Genomic DNA, 10,502 nt, shown 5'->3' with positions numbered 1-10,502 from the left:
TGGGACCTTCAAAAATTGGGATAAACATTTAGCAAAAGCTACCTGGTTAGTTAACACTCGGGGATCCACCAATCGAGCTGGCCCTGCCCAGTCAGAACTGTTACATATTGTAGAGGGTGATAAAGTCCCTGTAGTGCATCTAAGGAATATGTTAGGAAAGACGGTCTGGGTTATTCCTCCCCTGGGCAAAGGCAAACCCACCCGAGGGATTGCTTTTGCTCAGGGACCTGGATGTACTTGGTGGGTGATGCGGGAGGATGGGGAAGTCCGATGTGTACCTCAAGGAGATCTGATTTTAGGTGAGAACAGCCAATAATGTGAACTGTATATAATCATTTCCATAGTTCTTATATGTCATATCAAAGGTATTGCAGCAAGAACACCCTGATCAGTGAAGAATGAGTTTCAATAAAAACAGGAGACATGCAACGATGATGGAACAGGAACTGGTGCCCAACAATTCCCTCAAGATCAACATCTTCAATTTGCAGACCATGGACATGATACACCAGCCATGCCAGATGTACCAACTGCGAGTTCCAGATGCAGCAGGCAACAGTCCCATGCTACATACGATCTCTCTTGTCCTGAAAGACTGTATGATATATGGAACCCAAAGTCATGGACTAAATGAACTCAACAGACTTTGGAGGGATAGCCCATAGATTGAAGGAGTTACATCTGTGTGTGTGTATATGTATACGCATGACGTAGGTGGTATGGAATAAGGGGTGGATACTGTCCTGGTTTTGGCAGGGATGGAGTTAATTTTTCCTCTCAGTAGCTGGTATGTTTTGGATTTTGTGTGTGAAGAATGTTCATAAACACCCTGATGATACCAGTTGTTGTGAATGAGACCAAGGACACCGTCCTGCTTTCCAAGTCTCGCTAATTTGCAGATGCAGGAAGCTGGGAGAAAGACAGACAGAATAATTGACCCAAACTAGCCAAAGAGAGTATTCCATGCCATAAACGTCATGCTCAGTATATAAGTGGGGGCAGGCGAGGGTGGGTATCTGCCTTCCTGGCATCCATCCTTCCTGCTTGTTTTGGCTGGCATCGTTCCCCCTACCTTGCTGGCTCCCTTTTGCTCCTTTGCTTGCTGCTCGGGTTTGTTTCCGTGATCGCCGCTCGGGACGGGCTGTATCGGTCATTGGGACATCGGGTGGTGAGAAAACACATATTGTTCACTTTGTATATTTTTTAATATCCTTATATTCTGTTATTATTGTAGTTTTCCCTTTTATTTTAGTAAATTGTCTTCATCTCAACCCACGAGTTCTCCTTCCTTCCCAATTCTCTCCCCCATCCCCCTGGGGAGGGGGAGAGTGAGCGAGAAGCTGTGTGGTGATTTGGGCTAAACCATCACAAGCCCCCAACACAAGAAGGACATGGACCAGTTGGAGAAGGTCCAGAGGAGGCCACGAAGATGATAAAAGGGCTGGAGCACCTCTCCTGTGGGGCCAGGCTGAGAGAGTGGGGCTGTTCAGCCTGGAGAAGAGGAGGCTCCGGGGAGACCTGATAGCGGTGTTCCAGTACCTCAAGGGGGCCTACAAGAAAGATGGGGAGAGGCTGTTCAGCAGGGCCTGTTGCAATAGGATGAGGGGTAATGGTTTTAAAATAGAGGGAGTAGATTTAGATTGGAAATTAGGAAAAAATTTTTTACGATGCGAATTATAGAACACTGGAACAGGTTGCCCAGAAAGGTGGTGGAAGCCCCATCCCTGGAAACGTTCAAGGCCAGGCTGGATGAGGCTCTGAGCAACCTGATCTGGTTGGAGATGTCCCTGCTCCTGGCAGGGGGGTTGGACTAGATGACCTTTGAAGGTCCCTTCCAACCCTAACCATTCTATGATTCTATGTGCGGGTCATGGTGCAGCATCGTCCCCCCTGTTTTCCTCCGGGGACGTGTGAACAATTAACAGGCCCTGGTTAACGGGATCCATGGTGCAAGGAGCAGATCCAGACCAGCCCAGTCAGGGATTTTAGGTCCTTCGGGAGCTTGGGGACCCCTCAAAGGGCCGGCGATGCCCAGCCTGTAAATCACTGCTGGCCACTGAGCCAACGGGAGAGCAGATGCTGCATTGTGTGAGTAGATTAACGTGATTCAGCCAACGGGCAGCTGGCTTTTTGCATATGTAATGAAGGGATAATTAACAGCTGGGTTTTCCCGCCCACCCTGACGCCCTAAATGAAGGATAAAAAGAGCTGTGGGAAACACTGTGGCTCGTTGTTTTTCTTTGTGTTATGGTAGGGCCGAGCAAAACCCTTGTGGGTGGTGATGGGGAGCCCCCAGTGCAGGCTGCAGCGTGGTGGGGGCTGGTGGTCCTTGGCCACCAGCACGGTACCGGTCCCCTGACGGGGGTTCCTGGTCTGGTAAGAGAGATCCCTCACTGAGGAGGGCAAGGGATGGCTGAATTTATGGCCGGTGATTTTTGTGCCCGCTCCTGCCAGTTGGCATCAGGTTGGCGTAGGTGATGTGGGGAAAGCAGCGCTGTGGGGATGGGGACCCCTGGATGAGGGGGTTTGGGGGGGGACAGGGCAGTGATGGGGAGAGCGAAGGATGTGTCGGGAGGTGCAGATGGTACAGAGGGAGCTGCTGGGGCAGAGAGGGAATAATTATAGCCTGGAGCAGAGCTCGGCAGCCCCTTCTCCAGCTCCAGTGCTGGAATTGAGGCATCTTAAAAAAGCTGCGAGGGACTGGGGCGTCTGCCCAGCTGGGTGAAGAGTCTGCAGCTGCTCTCGGCAGCTTCTCCTTCCTGGGCTCTGCCGGAGCTGGTTGCCGGAGGTGCCTGGCCGCAGTGGGCGGTTTGGTGATGGAGCCCTGGCTGGTCCCATCCTTGGCGTAGATGCCACTTTCCCCAGCTCAGCCCAGCAAAACCCTGTTCTTTTCTCTCCCCGCATTGCACCTGGGCTGTGCTGGGGCTGGGTCTCATCCTGCCCCATCCCTGAGGATCCCCTGCCATCCCAGCTGGTGCTGGGGACCAGCTCCCATGGCTGGCAGCTCTTGCAGCAAAGCTGAGGCACCAGAGCTGAAACGAGCCCAAGCAATTAAAAGCACCCGCAGCAGATGGTCGGTGCAGTCTGTCTCCCCCCCACCGCCGCCTCCTTGCTCTTCCCTTTCCTCATCCTCTCTCCCGACTCCTCTTATTCTTAGTTTTGCTGACTTATCCCCCCAGAGGCTTCCCAACCCTTCCCCAGAGCAGGACCCCGCCTTCACTCCCACTATTCCCACCCCGAACGGAGGTGCGCAGCGCAAACCCCGAGTCCCGTCAGCTGAGCTCTGGTGCTTGGGTGAGGACACAGCTTCATACTGGGGGAAACTGAGGCACGACGGGGACTGGGACCTGCTGGTTTCATCCGCTCTTCCCCAGCTGCAGAGACGGTGCTGTGGGTTTTGTGCTCTTGGCTCCAGCTTTGAGCATCCTCTTGGACGGGCTGTGAATTCTAGGTACGAAGGGAAGGTTAAAGGGCCCAGAAAATCAGCCTGGTTGCATGGTTCCTATTTTATCCAGCTCCTCCTGCATCCCCTCACCCTCCTCTTGATTTGCAGCCCCCTCCCCAGCTCCTGCGTTGTGCTCAGCCGGCCCCAGCTCTGCCTAGGGTTTAAATTTCCAGATGCTGCAGTTGAAACGGAGCCGCAAGCCCTCGTCTCTGCCAGGGCCGTGGCTCGAAAGGCATGGAGCTCTGCAATTCCCTCTCCCAGACATGAACATCCCCCATGTCCCCCTCCTTCCCGGGGGACCCCTGCGTGGCTGCATTCCTCGGTGGTCCCTTTCGCAGCGGTGGTGGCCACGTCATTCAGCCGAGATCAAGCCCTGCAGCGGGGATGATGGGCTTTATCCCGGCATCAAAAAGATGCATTGTTTTTTTCAAAGTTGATTTCTCTGGTTGTTTGTCTCTTCACCTCCTCCGGCGTCTCTTTGGCGTTGCCAGTTTTGTTGGGCAGCCAAACCTTCTCTGGGGTGGCAGCGGCTGAAGCCTGACCCGCACAATGGAGCGCGCTGCTGTCTTGGCAGTGGCTCCGCGCGTCGACAGCCGTGGGGATGCTGAGGGGGGAGCAGGATGGGGACTGACGGGTGGTTGCTGCTTGGATGGGTTCCCATGTGAAGGCCCTGGAGGAGGTCCCAGCTGGGATCCCATGGTGCCATGGCCAAAGCTCGGAGGGCTGTTAATGAGGAGGAAAGTCCTGTTTGCTCAGGCCTGGGTAAATCCTCCCCTGGGCCCCTCAGGCTTGATCTCAGCGTCATCTCTGGCTTCGCTTGGCTCCAGGCGGTGCTGGAGCCTCGGAGAAAGGGATGGGGCAGGGGAACTCCCACCTCGCAGCTGGCACAGAAAGCTCTGGGCACTGCGGAAGAGGAGGAGAAACCAGGAACACAGGAGGATAACAGGTAGAAAGCTAGACCCCAAACCACAGCCAGCCTCGCTCCAGCCAGGGGTCCCCCCCATTGTGCTGTGCAGGCGGCACATCTCCCCTCGGCAGAGCCATCTCCTGCCGTCACCCTTGTCCCCGGAAGGAGGCTCGCGGAGGAAAATTCCTCTCAGCTCCTGGCAAAGCTGCAGCAAACCCTGCCTTGGCTGAAAAAAATCCCCTTCTCCCAACATCTTGCAGAGCTGCAGCAAATCCTGCCTCAGCACAGGGTGCTCACGGCGTGAGCCCGCATCCCGGGTGTCAGCGGGACGGGGCAGCCTGGCCACGTTGAACCCGCGCAGTTCAGCCCAGGAGATGCTGCCCAGGCAGAAACATCCCTCAAGGCTTCTCCTGACCCCCATTCCTCCTCCTGGAGCTGGGCTGGGTCTGTGGTGTGGGATGGGAGAGAAGAAGAATCGTCCCCAGTGTGCTGATGGGGAGGAGGTGCCTTGGTTGGTGCCAGCTACAGTGGGGCAGGCCGGCTCTTCCTGGGGGGAGAGGGCTCCAGAGGGGCTGAGCGTCAGCGGCGTCTCCGCACCGAGGCAGGGGAGAAGCGGCCCTGCGGGCGGCCATCTCGCTGGGTGGACGGGAGCTCAGCGGGGAGGGCGAGGGATGGCATCCAGGCTCCTCTCTCCAGCAGCGTTTCACAGAGCTTGGGGATTGCTCTGTCCTTAAAGCGCAGTGAAAGCCCCTCGTGCGGGGCCTTGGAGGGTTGGGGGCGACACGAGGGAGGGGAGGGCAGCTCAGCCCAGCCCGCTTGTCTTCACGTGGGTGATCGTTTCCAGCTGAATCACTGGGATAGGATGATGGGTTTTTGGTTTTGGTTTTTTTTTTTTTTTTTAATCAGCTGCTTTAGTCCTCCAAGAGACCTCTCCCAGCCCCGAGACCTTCTGCGTTTTCCCCTCCACCAGTACGGCTCCGACGGGGGCTGAACTGCAGCCGCAGACATCCCACCGGCAAGCGAGATGCAGGAGAGCCTGTGGAAATGCCTGGCTGGGAGATGGCCAGGGGATTCAAGGAGGAAAAACTGGGGTGTTCCCAGAGTCTGGGGCAAGGAAATGCGCTCCCTCGGCCAGATGTTTGGGGTTGCTTCTGGCCAGGGGTGCACAGGGTGCACACAAGAGGCTGAGGAGTGGGTTTGTGCTGTGTATAGGGCAGTGGGTATCCTCATGGCATCTCCACCAGCCGCTCGACTTCAGGCACCTCCGAGGAAGGACACGGAGGCACTTGCACACCCAGTGCTGGCACCGAGACCCAGGGGAGGTGCCAAGACGGAGCTGCGAGTAAAAATTCCCAGAAAAGAACCCAGGTGAGGTCTTTGCCCTCAGCTGCTCTCCATCCGTTGTGGGTCAGCCCGAAGAGCTTGATGGGAACCAAGCTCGGGTGAAGGTCTCTGAGGACAGACAGCGGCTGTTTCTGGGATGAGATGCGTGAGCGGGGAGCCTGGTGTGCATTTGCACTGCAGTGCTGCAAAATCCTCCTGGAACAGGCAGAGCGGCCGTGCTGCTCCGTCCCTGCCTGTGTCCTTCTCCCCAGACAGCCGTGTCCTGCTCCAGGACGTGAGGGATCCGGAGGTGGCTCCTGGTCTGGGGCAGGACGCAGCAGTTAATTTGTGTGGGGCTGGGACTCATCCAGGAGAGCAGCTGGGATGGAGGGGATGGGATGGAGTCTGGCTCCCAGTTCGATGCAGACCCAGCCAGGCCCAGTGGGGCTTGTCAGGGCGGTCAGCTGGGGCATGGGGAGGATCTTTCACTTGCACCCGGCTCCGAAAGGAAGGAGGGAGCAGGGTGAACCCGCCACCCTGGGCAGCTCCATCTCCCAACGCCCTGCTTCCCACGTCCGCCCCACCAGGTCTATGGATCAGTCCTCCCCGGGTCCGGTTACTGGGTGAGCCACGCGTCTCCCAGCCTGTGTGTTTTTTCCACCTTTTCTTTGTTCTGCCAAGCTGGGTTATTAAATATCACCTCCCTCATCCTCAGCTGCCGGGGGTGACCTGGCTGTGGGGAGGCAATTCAGCAGGGGATGGGGGAAATCCGGGCCAGGGGAGCTCAGCGCCCGATGTGAGGAAGCTGAAGGGGAGATCTGGGGACCGTTTTGCCTGGAAAATGTACGGAAAGCAGCATCCTGGGGAAGAAGGTGTGACGTCAAAGGCAGTGCTTAAAATATACCCCGGGCAAAATCACATGGCAGCTGGTGAAACAGGAGCCGACGAGTCCTGCGGAAGCCTCGGGGACGCGGTGGGGAGCATCCCCCAGCCGAAGCCGGTTGCTTTGCTGTCTCGGCTCCCTGGCCCTCGCCATGAGCCGGCAGCCGTGTCACCAGGCTGGGGACGGCGGGGAGGGCTGGCTGGTGGCGGGTGGCTGCGGGGACCACAGGTGGCCAACTGGCTCCCATCTGCTTCCCTGCCAGCCGGGGCTGCGGCCGCATGGCCCTGGGGTGGTTCCTGCGTGAATTCTGTTGAAAGCAGCTACTGGTGCGGACCGGCTGGATGGCGTGTGGCTGCTCCTCGTTAGAGAACGACGTTGGGTGCCAGATTGCTGGGGTCATCACCACGGGGAGCACAGGGGCTGTGGCGGGGGACGATGAGCAACTCGGCGGGGTTGGCTCAAGGGCCCAGGACATGCTTTTTTCCCCCCCAAGGGATGCAGGTTGGGGTGAAAATCCTATTATTTGGGGATTTGAGCCCTACTGAGTCTGCCAGGCAGGTCACACGGTCAGGACAGGCATGGGAGGAACAAGCCATGTGCTGGTTTGGGCAGCATCAGACAAGGCCACCGCAACCTCCCTCCCCGCCGGGCTGTGTCCTCCCTCTGGGACTCGGGAAGGGGACAGACGTCCCCTCTCAAAGGAGCTGGCCCAGAGGCAGGCCGAGGTTTCTCTTTATTCCTCCAGGAATAAATGGCACGACAGCGCAAGCAGATCTGAGGCTGAGCAGCCCTTTGAAGGGTTTTTGTTTTCATTTCCAAGGACAAAACATCCAAGGACCCTGTGGCTCTGGGCGCTGAGACTGTCCCAGATCCCCGACTTGGGCCTCCGTGCTGGGCAAGGGAGGGCTGGATCCAGCCGTGAGGATCCAGCTTTTGGGGTCCATCCCACTGCAGACCCTCCAGGGAGATGGAGGTGGCTCGGCACAGCAGGGGCCTGGGGGGAAAAGCAGCATCAGCCAAGCTACATGCGAAGCCTTCAAGAAAAACCTTCTCTGAGATGACTCAAAACAACCCATCCAGGCCCAACCACCTGGAAAGGGAGCCTGCTCTGCTGCAGTGCCACCGGCCCTGGCGCTCAGGACATCGCCCCGTTGCACAATGCAGGCTCGGCCGCGTCTGAGCTGATGGCAGCTGGGCCTGTGGAGAAAATTAAGACCAGAGCTCAGGAGCAGCAGCTCTTTAAAGCATGTTGTCCCGCTGCTAGGAGCCCTCGCCCGGGGGCGGCAGGACATGGTTCTCATTCCTATGCCTGTGCTGGGGTTTATTATTTTTCCTTCCATTGTGCAGAGTCCCCTTTATTCCCTGTGTGCTTGTCCCCTGGGGCTGAACGAAGCAGCGTGGTTTTCTTCTCGCGCTCAGACACGATTTATTGCCTCCTCCCCACCACCCTTTTGTTTTTCAGACCTGGTCTCCAGGCCAAAAATAGATGGTCCCTGCTCTTGTGCCCCAGAGCAGAACAGTCAACAGGTGAGCGCACAGAGGGGCACCGGGGCTGGCTTCGTTAAGGTCACTAATAAACGGTAGATGTTTCTTTCAAAGGTCGTTTCTCTGTGTTTCTTGACGTTTGCAGCCGAGGCTGTCTGGCGTTCACCCCTCTTTTGGGGACACGGTAGCCTGCGGGGTTGTCATCCCGCTCTTGGGTGACGCAGGAGGTTTGGGAGCCCTTGAAGGGCCACCACGTCTGCGCGGGCGCAATGGTGTCCCCGTGTCCCCTTGTGATGATGAGGACGGGGCATCTCCGGGATGGGCAGGGCAAATCCAGGGGGAATGTCGTGGCTGGGATGCTGGCTGTGCCACCCCCTCACCTGCAGCCTTGTTCACAACCCTTTGCCTCGCGGGGTGGGGGAAGCAGCCTGGCACAGCGAGCTGGGATCCTCGGGTGGGAAACTCTCCGGCAGAGCCAGAAATTCCTCTGCTGTGTCAGGCCAGGCTTTCCTTTCCCAGGCTCTGCTCCCTTCCCTCCGCGTTAGCAGCGCCCAGCCTCGAATGAGCCGTGACGGGCCCTGGCTTTGCAGGCAAATACATATTTAGAAACCGGAGGGCATTATCCTCTTCGATTATTATCACTTGAATGTAGGTCGGCTTGACAGCTTAGGTGGAAAACCATCTTCTGAGCCTACCGAGAGCTCCAAACTCGCTGTACTCTTAATCCCTCCCTGTTCGCACCCTGCTTTGCGGAGGGAAAGCTGGATTTAGGAGACATTTCACCGGTGGAGGAGGCAATAAGGTGAATTGTTAAGGCAGGCATCTCCTCCCAAAGGCATGGGGTGGTCCGCGAGGCCGGGAGGGGTTTGGGGGGAGACGGGGAGGTAAATGCATCTCCCCCGCTGGCAGCATCCTCATGATGCTCTGAACTGCTGGGGCCTGACCAGGGAGGGATTCATTCATCGCTCTGCTCCCTGCAGGTGTTTGTCCATCCCTGCTCTCTGTCCATCTGGGCTTGTCCATCCGTCCCTCCATTCCCACAGCTCTGCCTGGGTGTCCCTGCCTGGCTGCAGCATGTTGGGAAATGCAGCCATCCGCCACATCCCTCCTCGCCTGCTCCCTCCTCGCCCGCCCCCTCCAAACCTGTATTTTTCCTCCCCAAATTGCAACTTTCATCCTTTAAAAAGCCTCGGCGATGCCTCCCCCGGATTGGCCCCCCCCTTCCCTGGACCAGTTCTATGAATGAATGGTTGGTGGCCCTGTGATGCCATTTCCATGGTGACAGATGGCAGCCAAAAATGCAGGGATCAGGGTCACATGAGAGCAGCGGTGAATTCAGCTGGTTATTTATAGGCTGCTGCTCCAGCGTTTATGGAAATGCGTCTGTCTTCCACCGCGCTATCAGCCCTTCGCTGCCTCTCCAGGGCACTGCTCTTCCAGGAGAGACATTACTCACGCTCTGCTTTAATCCAGACTGTTCCCGCTGCTGGGGCTGACGTCGGAAAAGTACCGGGCTCGCTGGGTTTGGCTTTTTGGTTTTTTTTGAGGCCGAGTCTCTGAACCAGCCTCAGCCAAAGGCAGCCATAGCCAGAGTTTCTTCTACCTGCCCGTGGCATCTTCTGCGCTGGTTGCTGGCACTGTCTGCATCTTGAAATTTCGGTCCTCAGCACGCGTGTTTGTGGCACAGCCCAGATCCAGCCTCGCCTGGTCTTTTTTTTTTTTTTTAGCACTGATATAGTTGGGGACCTTTCTGTGCCTCAGTTTACCAACAGGCAACACATTTCTGTGACGTGTGGCCCCCCAAAGGGAGATTGTTGAACCACCCATGACCCAGCATCTCCCCTTTCCCCAGCTGAGTAGGCTCATCCCTGCTCCCCGCTGCGTTGTGCGGGATCAGGGGAGCTGATGGCCGGTTCAGCCCCTCTTAATAAGGTTGCTTGGTTTCCCTTTGCTTAAGACCCCCTTAATAAGGCCACTCGATCTTCTTTATTTAACCTGAGTGTGCAGAGAGCTTTCTGCTGTCGGCATTTGCAGCCGGCAGGCTCTGCGGTTCCCCTTCCCCAGCTCGTACCCATCTCCCCATGGAGACAGCGCTGGGCTGCAATAAAAAATTCTCCGTCTTTGGAGATCAGGAAGTTTTTCATGTCGGCAGACAGCAGTGCCTTTCTCCCTGCCCAGGAAGGGTAAAGGTGCAGATTTAACGGAGGATGGCCTCATTTTTCCAGGGGGAGACTACAGGAGGGAGAGTTCTGACCGTGGCTCTCGGGCGCTGACTGAGCTCTCAGGTACCCGGGCAAATTCACCGTTCTGTGCCTTCCCTGGAAAGGAAAACAGGCCCGAAGGCCAGAAACGCGCACAAACGTTGAGATCCGGGAGCGCGGTTTGGGGCTGGAGGTCTGAATCCTCCCAGGTTTGTTGTTTTTCCAGACTCATTTTTTTCTCCTGTCAGGGTTTTCTTG

This window comes from Chlamydotis macqueenii, chromosome 23, assembly GCF_036417535.1.
Source record: "Chlamydotis macqueenii isolate bChlMac1 chromosome 23, bChlMac1.mat, whole genome shotgun sequence".
NCBI classification, from domain to species: domain Eukaryota; kingdom Metazoa; phylum Chordata; class Aves; order Otidiformes; family Otididae; genus Chlamydotis; species Chlamydotis macqueenii.
Note: the sequence above shows the minus strand (reverse complement) of the source record.